The 9,487-nt window shown below is 47.1% G+C and overlaps 1 long non-coding RNA gene across 1 annotated transcript; it reads right to left on the reverse strand.

The window, feature by feature from the left end:
• Positions 1–382: 382 nt before the first annotated feature.
• On the reverse strand, positions 383–2,905 carry LOC139083317 (uncharacterized). The gene is made up of 2 exons (XR_011539947.1): positions 2,738–2,905; positions 383–987 (listed from the first exon to the last, which is right to left on the reverse strand). It is a non-coding gene; the product is annotated as an uncharacterized lncRNA (long non-coding RNA).
• Between the last annotated feature and the right edge of the window lie 6,582 nt (positions 2,906–9,487).

Here is a 9,487-nt window from a genome sequence, read left to right on the forward strand (position 1 = left end):
AAAGTCAGCACAGAGGATGGCAGATCATTCCCAGAAATGTGTCAATCAAATTCCTTTCTCTCACCGACTTTTCTTCTGTGTCACCAAGAGGAAAGAACCCTGCTCTCGCTCCTCGTTCCTCTATCCACACCAAGGAGTTGAGCCTGAGGATTATCTCCATTGCTCACATTTATTAAACAATTATATTCTCTAGATGAATCTCGTGGGAAAATGCCAAAAAAAATTTTTGAGGGCAGAATATTCTTAGGCAAAAATCTCCAATTAAAAAAAAAAATCTATCAAGATGTCTCCAATTTTTATATCTCCAAAGAAGAGTTCCAAGGAATTAAGATCATTTTGTCTGAATAACAGAAGGCCTGAGGGTAGGAAGAATAGAGCTGAATTGTGATCTTCAACACTACAAAATACCTTTATTCCCGAATAATGGTGTTCTTTTGAAATGATATGACTTAAGGCTGAATATTAAGAGATTTTGGAGGTTGGAGGATTATGAGACATACAGTGTGTGATGGTAGGAAGTTGCAGATGTGCAACTTGCATTGTAAGTTCTTCAAAGAAAATGACTGAATCTACCAGGAAATGAGCAGGCTGGGCTAAGAGAGTTTGTGGGGTTCCTACCTGCCCTGTGAATCTGTGACATTTTCCACACATGCCTCAGCAGACAGATAGATACTCAGGCAGTTACAACAAAGGGTGGTGAGTACTGTGGCAGTGTGTGTACATGACAGGGGCTGCAGCTGGTGTGACGGTGCAAGGAAGATTCGGGGACCAAGGTGGCACCATGGGAGCACTAGTGAGAAGCAGGAGAGAGCCTGGGGACGAGTTCAAGAGGCCACAGATGTGGAACTGGGCGGAGTAGAGAAGCGCCTCCCTTCTTCAGGAATCTTCCTGCAGCTCTGCGTGTGCAGGGAAGAGAAGGCCCTGGAGAGAGGAGGCTGGTGCAGACCTTGGGACGGCAGGGGGCACGCTGAAGTGTCCAACTTCTCTCTAGAGGCAGAGGGAAACAGGTGAAGAACAAACCCAAATGTGTCTGGGCCTACTTATGACCCCCACACCCAGCAGGAACTCAAGCCACTCTTTACCCACCTGGCTAGGACCCAGGAGCTGGGCTGGGGGGAGTGGGGTACAATTTTGTCAAACAACACACAGAAAACTTCCTTGAAAGTTCTCTTGACCCGCCCTCCCGGAAGCCCAGTCGTCCTGGTAAGGAGTGGGTCAAGGAAGGGATGAAGACTTGCAATGTCAGAATTTTGTTCCTGTTACAGGAGAATTTTAAGCAGAGAATGACGTCACTGAAGAAGGGGACACAGGAGCTGTTAGAAAACATGGAGGAGGAATCAGAAGGAGAGCACAGCTCCCTATGAGAGGCTTTTCCACGTGATGGCAGCACAAAGGAGCATTTTTCCCATATGAAAGATGGAGATACTGAGGCCCAGACAGAGTAATAATTCACCAGCTCTCTCTCTTCCTGTGTTGACCGGATACTGAGGGGCAGAGGGGAAGGCAGGGGAGGTGGGAGCTCATTTGCTGGAGTGATCCCAGGCCATCCTTTACAATGGATAGAGAAAGGATTTCTGTTCAAAAGACCCAAAGGAAATGGTTTTTCTTATTTAGATCCCGGGGTCTGGGTTAACCCCTAAAACGATTTAGCGTGTTCTCTCCAGCCGCCTTGGGCAGCAAGCGTTGGAGGCTCAAGGCGCTGGCCACTAGAGGGGGCGCTGCCTCCACGCGGCGCAGACCCTGCGGGGGGGGAGGGGGGGTGGGGGTGGGGGCGGCCGCAGGTGACCTACGGAACGCTGAGAGGGTTGCCGTATCAAAGGCTTTCTGAACAACAGTGGGTGTGTGGCCAGGGATGGCAAGGGAAGGTGGGAAAGAAAAACAGAAATTTCGGATACCTCTGGAAAACTTGGCAGTCAAGGCAGTGTGCTTGTCCGAAATTTCCTAGAATCCCCAAGTGTACATTTTAGGCAGGAAAAGCTGAAGAAGAACATGTGGTTGCTCTTTTAATGGACTCTGCCAGAGTAAGCGTGAGTCAGATCAGATCTGAGGCTCAGCCAGCTCTTTGGGACAGCTCTCTGTGTCCCAGCAGGGAATTCTGGTTACCTTCACCCCTCTGGTTAGAACCTAGGAGCTGGGAAGAGGGGTCTGCGCTATTCTCCACCTTGTGTAACTGAGTCTGAGAAGGAGGAGAATGTGCTCAAAGAACCAGCTGGAAGCCGGTAATGGGAGGGACGAAAGGAGGGATAAATGAATACAAGATGGCGCACTGTGGGCTCACGAGGGAGGGAGGGAGGAGGCTGAGCTGGGGCACCTGTGCCTCAGTGTTCTGGAAGGCGCCGACCACTTTGCCTCATTTCTTACCCCAGCTATCAGCACCAGCCTCAGGTTACCAGCAAACAAAACTATGCCTCTTATTTCTGAGACTATTTCTAAGTTACGTCTCATTAGAAAAACACAAGAAACGAAATTGGGTCTCGCTCTGGCTTCTAACTACCCTCACTTGAAACGATCTCTATGCTTAACTGGAGGAAATAGCGGGGCGTAGACATTGAAGTGCCCATTATGCCTCTGCTCTGCACCCCCTGCTAATGCATTCACCCCTTGACTCCTGGGAAAGGGCTCCCTGCAGACAGCCACGGGGTCCGAGGGAGTTCAGTGGCCCTCCTGCTGCAACACAGAGGCCACGAGATTGCTTTTGTGTATCAGTGGAGAAGGAGAGCCCCTCTTGTTGACAGACCTGTCATGCCGGTGATGAATTGCATCTCTGTGAGGTGCTGCACTTGTGGTTTTCCCTTCTCCCTGCAGGTTCATCCCCGGGTCTCCCGGCACTTTAGAAAATGAACTGCTATAATTCCACTCTGATCAAACAGCCTTCCACAGCCGGTCCCCACACTCTAATATGGCTGCTGGCTTGTCACTCAGAAGGCTGGCTAGGGCTAGCCTCCACGGCCCCTCCCCCCAGAAGCAGGGGAGGAGATCCTGGCTGGCTGCGTCTTAAAGAAGGAAGGCACGGACGCCTGAGGCTCTGGGGAGTTCACGGTGTGGGTGAAGGATTGTGCTGTCTGCAGCCACGGAGGACTCACTTGGCAGGACCTAGAGCTGCTCTCGGATTTGTAACTGAATGCTCTTTCTTTTAGCCTTGGTGATTCAACATCCCTGATTTTCGGGGACAGTTTTCTCTGGCTCTCCCAAATTCCTCAGATCATCCCCCTGCTCTGAACTTAGAAAAATATGGTCCCTACGACCGTGGGGGATTTATAGCTTACTCACTTTTTTTTATAATTTTTTTTTTTTAAAGATTTTATTTTTTCCTTTTTCTCCCCAAAGCCCCCCGGTACATAGTTGTGTATTCTTCGTTGTGGGTTCCTCTAGTTGTGGCATGTGGGACGCTGCCTCAGCGTGGTCTGACGAGCAGTGCCATGTCCGCACCCAGGATTCGAACCGACGAAACACTGGGCCGCCTGCAGCGGAGCGCGCGAACGTAACCACTCGGCCACGGGGCCAGCCCCTAGCTTACTCACTTTTTGCTGATTCAATTTAGTAATCGTACATGTGGTTTTTCAAGTTATCTATTGCTTCGTAAAAAGCTGCTCCAAAACAGTGGATTTAAAACAATAACCAGTTTTTCTAACTTTTTTTGTGTGTGTTAATGGACAATTTTGAATTGTAATGATTTTTCTAAGTGCTTAACATATAAAAGTCTAATTTTTCTTTACTTTTATAGGACATATAAGAACAAAGAATGTATACTGACTTTTAAGTTTGTTCCTATTTGAGTAATATTAATATGAAAATAATTCAAGTTGCTACCAGTGGGGTCAGGACTTTGAGGAGGGCTTAGCTGGACAATTGTCCTGTTCCATGTGATGCTGTTTGTAGTCACTTGTTGGTCCTCAGCTGGCAGCTTGGCTTGCCTGGAGCATTCAACAACTTCACTCATATACCTGGCGCCTTGGAGGGGACAGCGGGGGTCACCTGGCCCCTCTCCATGTGTCTCAGGACATCTTCACATGATTTCTCCAATACAGTTGGATCATTCGCATGGTGACTCAGGTCCCAGAGACCAAAGCAGAGACAGCCAGTCCTCAGAAGAAGCATCACTTCCTCCATACTCTATTGGTCAAAGTAGTCACAGGCCACGCAGATTCAAGGGGAGGAGACATAGACGCCATCACTCAAGAGGAGGTATAAGGCATATGGTAATTTGCAGTCATCTTTAATCTGCCACCAGAGTCAATTTATTGATGGAAATAATTTATCTCTAGGGATGAGGCTATTTGTCCTGTTTCAGGCACACTCCTAACAGAAACCTATTTTCTCCAAACCTTCAGAACAACTCTGGGGACAGTATATCAGGAAGTATTTTTAAATCATCTGAGGAGGTTCACGTTATATAGTGATCAGGGTATGAACAAAACAAAACAAAGCAATACTGTCCTTAATATACTACAGGAATGAGAGTGATACACCTGCCTTTTCCCCTATCTGGGTTCTTTAGGTAAGCTTATCTCAGTTATTCCTATCAAGTCATAAATTGGGTTTGGTAATGACAAATGTAATTTGCTTCATATATCAAGTATGTAGGATCTGCCTTTGGAGAATTCTCTGTAGCCTGGTCACTGATCCACCGGGCCGTCTTTCAAAGAGTGGATTCTCTTTAGTTCCTTTTACTCACTCAGCAGATGTTGACTGAGGATAAGCCGTGTGATGGTTATGGCACATGATTTTCCCAACTCAACCGCCCGTGATGTTTCCCAGGCTTATCCTGATCTCTCTCAGGGCTTCACCCTTTGGGTCATTGTAAGTGAGCCTAGAAAATCAGTGCAGGGAGGGAACACGCTGGGGCAGAGCCCTGGGTCTCAGCCTTTAGGAACTGTTCAGTAAAAATGTGACTCTCAGTTGCCGACCTGCCCTGGCAGATGGTAGGAGGAGATTCTGTCTCATAATTCAAGCACCAGAAAGTATCACTCTCTAGACCAGACGCACCTAGAGAAAGTTTCTGACAGGTGCTCCTGGTTTTCCATGGGAATGCAGGAGGAGTGTCTCACTGTGGGCATCTGGGCTGGCTTCAAGCTGTCAGGGGACGTGGCCCATGGGTATCCTTGGCACTTACACTCTAAGCGCTTCCAAAGTTCTCTGACAAGGCTAAAAACTCCCATCCAACCCAAGATTCTTGCACATTATTTAAATAGGATGCAAATGCATGGTCTGCTCTGAGCCCTGGCAGCTTTCAATTTTTATATTTTCAGAATGGGAAGGCCTGCCATCAGTTCACTTGAAGTTCAGTCCAAGATGTGCCTGTCCCTGACATTTGTTCATTCTTTATGAAGGTGACATTTTGGAGAATTTAAAAAGAAGTCATCTTTGTACTCCATTCCCTACCATCCTCCAAAACAATTTGAAAAAATATTTCAGACATTTGTTGCATGCATAATAGCTGGAACACGACTAACTTATTTCCTACCGCCTGAATTTCCAAGTTGGATTCTGTAATCCCTCTCTTTGGCAATCCATCGTCTATTTCTTTTCTGATATTTCAGGGGTAGGAACTGCCTATTTGACCTAAGGGATTAGGCCCCCAAGAACACAAGCAGATTGCATCGGGTGGTTGGGCCTGGTTGTTGTCGGGGTGAAGAGCAGGGAGGTGGAGCACAGCCAATGACAAGGAGAGAGTGAGCGCAGAGAGGGCTCCTCCTTCGCGTTCCTTCCTCCTGGTGCAGTGAGGTCTGCGCCCAATCACTCACCAGCTGAGCACAGAGCTTAGGGCTGACATAAGCCCACTTTCTTTGCACCTGGGATCTGTGAGAAAGGGAGGCCTGCTGGTGAGACAAGACTGCAGGACTGGAGCCAGAGAGGAACTGAGGGTGGTGCCGCGTGGTGGTGTGCCTTCCGCACAGGCTGCAAGTACCTCTCAAACTCAGCCTAACCTCTGTGTGTGGACATGTGTGCATATATGTATGTACGTATACGCATGTGTAGACAGAAAGAGCACATATATATATATATATATATATAACACACATACATATACACACACATGTACACACACAATTATACACTTTCCATAGTGTGGTTAGTTCAGAGAGAAAAGAGAAAGAGGACAAGGGAATAAAGGAAAAGTGGGAAAAGAAAGAAAAAGAAAGATATAGAATATGAGAAAGACTGGAAATAGTTCCTCCCAAACTCCAAAGTCCCTTTCTTCTTCCTTCCTGGGAGCATGTCTGTCCCCCTAGAAACTACATTTCCCAGCTTCCTGGCAATGAGGCAGGGCCTTGTGACCAAATTCTCACCAATAGAATGTGAGTGGAGTCAATGCCTGCAATTTCTGCTCCCCCTGTCTACTTGAGCTGCTGCTGCGGGCTCTCTCCTCCCTCACTGTGCTGCATTCTGGAAGGTTAAGTGGCAGCTCAGCATGGGCCATGCTGAGCTACAAAGGGAAGGAACCTGAGTCCTCACTACAAAGTGAAGGAAGTTGAGTGCCCGAGTGAGTGTGTGGAGCACGAGAGCTGCCTTGCGGGCCAAGACTCATGCTAGACTGCCACAGGAGAAAGAAACAAGCTATGATGTTTCAGTTCACTCTGTTTTAGTATCTCTGTATTGTAGCACATAGAGCTACAGTGTGTAAAGAAGAAAAGAGTGAGAGAAAAAGTGAACAACTAAGGGAAGAAAAGATGACACTAAAAATACAGTAATAGAGAAGTAGAGAAAGTGAGGTAGTACCATGGAGGAGCCGTGAGCGATGGGAGGGGTCAGCTATGGGGAGGATATGGGGGAATTGTAATATTTCTACCAGACTTATCTCAGGCCTTCCCTGAGAACCACGCCGCCTCTTACAGTGTTTTTAAGCAAAATGTTTAGAGGGTAGAGGATAAAGATTACCGAACTAGAGGCACAGGTGCAGGTCGCAGTGACTGTTTACTTAATCAATGATCCTCCAGTCCAACAGGTGGCTTACCAGGCAAGATGCCCCTTCTGAGTGTGATCAAGAGAGGTTGAATGACCACGTCGCGCGGACTTTGGAAATGAGATAACTTCCCAGGTCTTATCCAACATTCATATTCTCCAAAAAAGGCTTGAGTCAAGAAAGTTGAGTAGCTTTTTAAGTGCCATGTGAATTATTTTCATTTTGACTCACTGGTCACTGGGGCAGTGGACTGTAAACCCTTATTAGCTCTCATATTTGCTCTTTGACACTCCCCGGTAACTGGCTTCAGCTTTCTCCCTGGGGAGGTCGTAAGCTCACCCTGAATTGTGTTTTTCCTCTGTGCTGTAGCAAAATAGTAGTTTCCTGGCTTTGTATTCAGTGGAAACTCAGGTATGCCGCCTGACAGGTCAAGGCTTGCTGCCTCACCTAGGCGGCATGCTTTTAGACTTGCTGGGAGGTCCCCATTCATGAAAATACACTTCTCAGTGACATAACCACAGATACCTGAAGTTCAGCCACTAATGTCCATTCCTTTGTATTTCCCATGGTCCTTTCTGAGCAATTCTTTCTAAAAATGCAATCACCCATTGACAGGTGACAAATTAAATGCGTATGTAAGAAGCCCAGGGAAAGGGAGAATGTTTACAGAGGATGTTGGCAGTGAAAAGAATCTACTTTATTCATGGTTTTCAATCACACAGTCCTTTTTGTGTGTGCTGCTAATATAGGAGAGAAACCCGAGGTGGCCCCTCTGTGGTTTTTATTCTCCTCACTGTGTGCCTTCCAAGTGTGTTCATATTCCAGACCAGTACCTGATAGAGAGCTGACAGTCACATACAGCCAAGAGAGCCAGCTGGTCCATGGCTTGGCCAGACCTCCCTCTCCTAACCTAGAGCAGCCCTGGGCCCTGGGATCCCACAAATAATCTTGTACCTCTCGGTGTTTGACCAGTTGGCCAGGCTAGTGCTCTTGGTTCCTTTTGTGCATAGGTCATCTGAGGAGAAAGGGGACTCAGGACAGGTAGTTTTTATGGGGTGGAAGGGAAGGGTTGGGCCGGGTGTGAAACAAGAGACTGTCTGCAAGGTGCAGACATAGATGGAGAGCCTGAATGACTTGCAGTAACAGAAGGTCACTAGACAATTGACAGAAGGTGAAAAAGGGAGGCTGCGTGGGCAGTGACAGAGGAGAGAGACAGCAAGCAGCCTCTGCTCTATGCTGCTGTACCGTGTGCCTCTGTGCAGATAACAGGTTTCAAAGCAGGAAAGCGTTTATACATTTCTGTGGTACTTTTGACTTTCTGCTGGGATATTTCTGAGTCTCCAAAGCTCAAGCTTCCCTGATATTAGAGGAGAATTTGGTTTTATTTTTATCCTCTCAAGATAATGCGAAACTTTGCTTTCAGATTAGGCTGCCAGCTTCCTTGAGCAGAGAAATAAGCAAGATGTGAATTCTTGAGAAAAAGGAATATAGCTTGCCTAGAGAAGAAGGGAAGGGAGGACAAGATAAGGAATCGTGACAGAACCCTGTATCCAAAAGGGGAAATAATGAGGCTGAGAGCCTCTTAGTGTCTAGGCTGACTGAGGGAAAGGATGGGCCCCCATAATGGTGTGCCTGAAGGGTTATGACACAGATACGGCCCCGCACTGAAGACACTCACTGGATTAAATGCACGGCCTCGCATGAGCTTGACTCTGAGACTTGGCTCACGGAGGTGGGAAGATCACTGTAGCTAAAAAGCTCGGCCATGTATTCTGTCCTATAGTTTTTTATGTTTGACTATGAACTCCTTCAGGGAGAAGTGGGATCACATACTACATGTTCATTCATATTGCCCTCAGGGCTTAGTGCAATGTCTTGAACATGGTGGGTGCTTATGGCAGCCTGGGTGCCACTTACCAAACATTTGCTCTGAACACCCCACATTTCTCAGCCTCCTTGCTTTAGGTGATGTCATGTGACTAATCTGATCAATGAGCTGGGGAGCAGAAGTGATGTGTGTCCCTTCTAGCTTGAAGCGTAGCCGAGCTAGTGTGTGACCGCCAGCTGGCTCTTCCCCTGCGACCAAGAAGGGCGTGTGCTCCAGACAGTGAAGCTGTCAGACAGTGCACAGTATTGCCTGCCTGCTAACCCGTGTTGGAGGTATTGCCTAAGTGACAAATAAACTTTTGTTGTTTTAAACTACTAAGACTTTGGAGCTATATGTTACTGCTCTATAACCGTTTTGATCCTGATGGATAGAGTATTCAATACGTTTTGTTTAAAAATGAATGAATGAATGAATGAATGAATGAAATGGCTAAACTGGGTGACAGCACTGGGGCTACTGAGGGGATTTTCTATGTGGATTAACCTCTTTGCCACCCACAGTTTTTGCTTATTTTTTTCCTGTCAAGGTCTTAGTTCTTTGAGCCTGTGCCTGTTGGCACCGAGCACCACATGTCTTCCTAACTGTGCTATAAGGTCTTTCAGGGAAAGGGCTAAGTGTTGGAATAAATGACATCAAATTACAATGAGCATCTGCCATGTTTCAGGCCCTGTACTAGAACTGGGAATCCAAAAGTG

The sequence above is a fragment of the Equus przewalskii genome, chromosome 5 (assembly GCF_037783145.1).
Source record: "Equus przewalskii isolate Varuska chromosome 5, EquPr2, whole genome shotgun sequence".
Taxonomy (NCBI): Eukaryota; Metazoa; Chordata; class Mammalia; order Perissodactyla; family Equidae; genus Equus; species Equus przewalskii.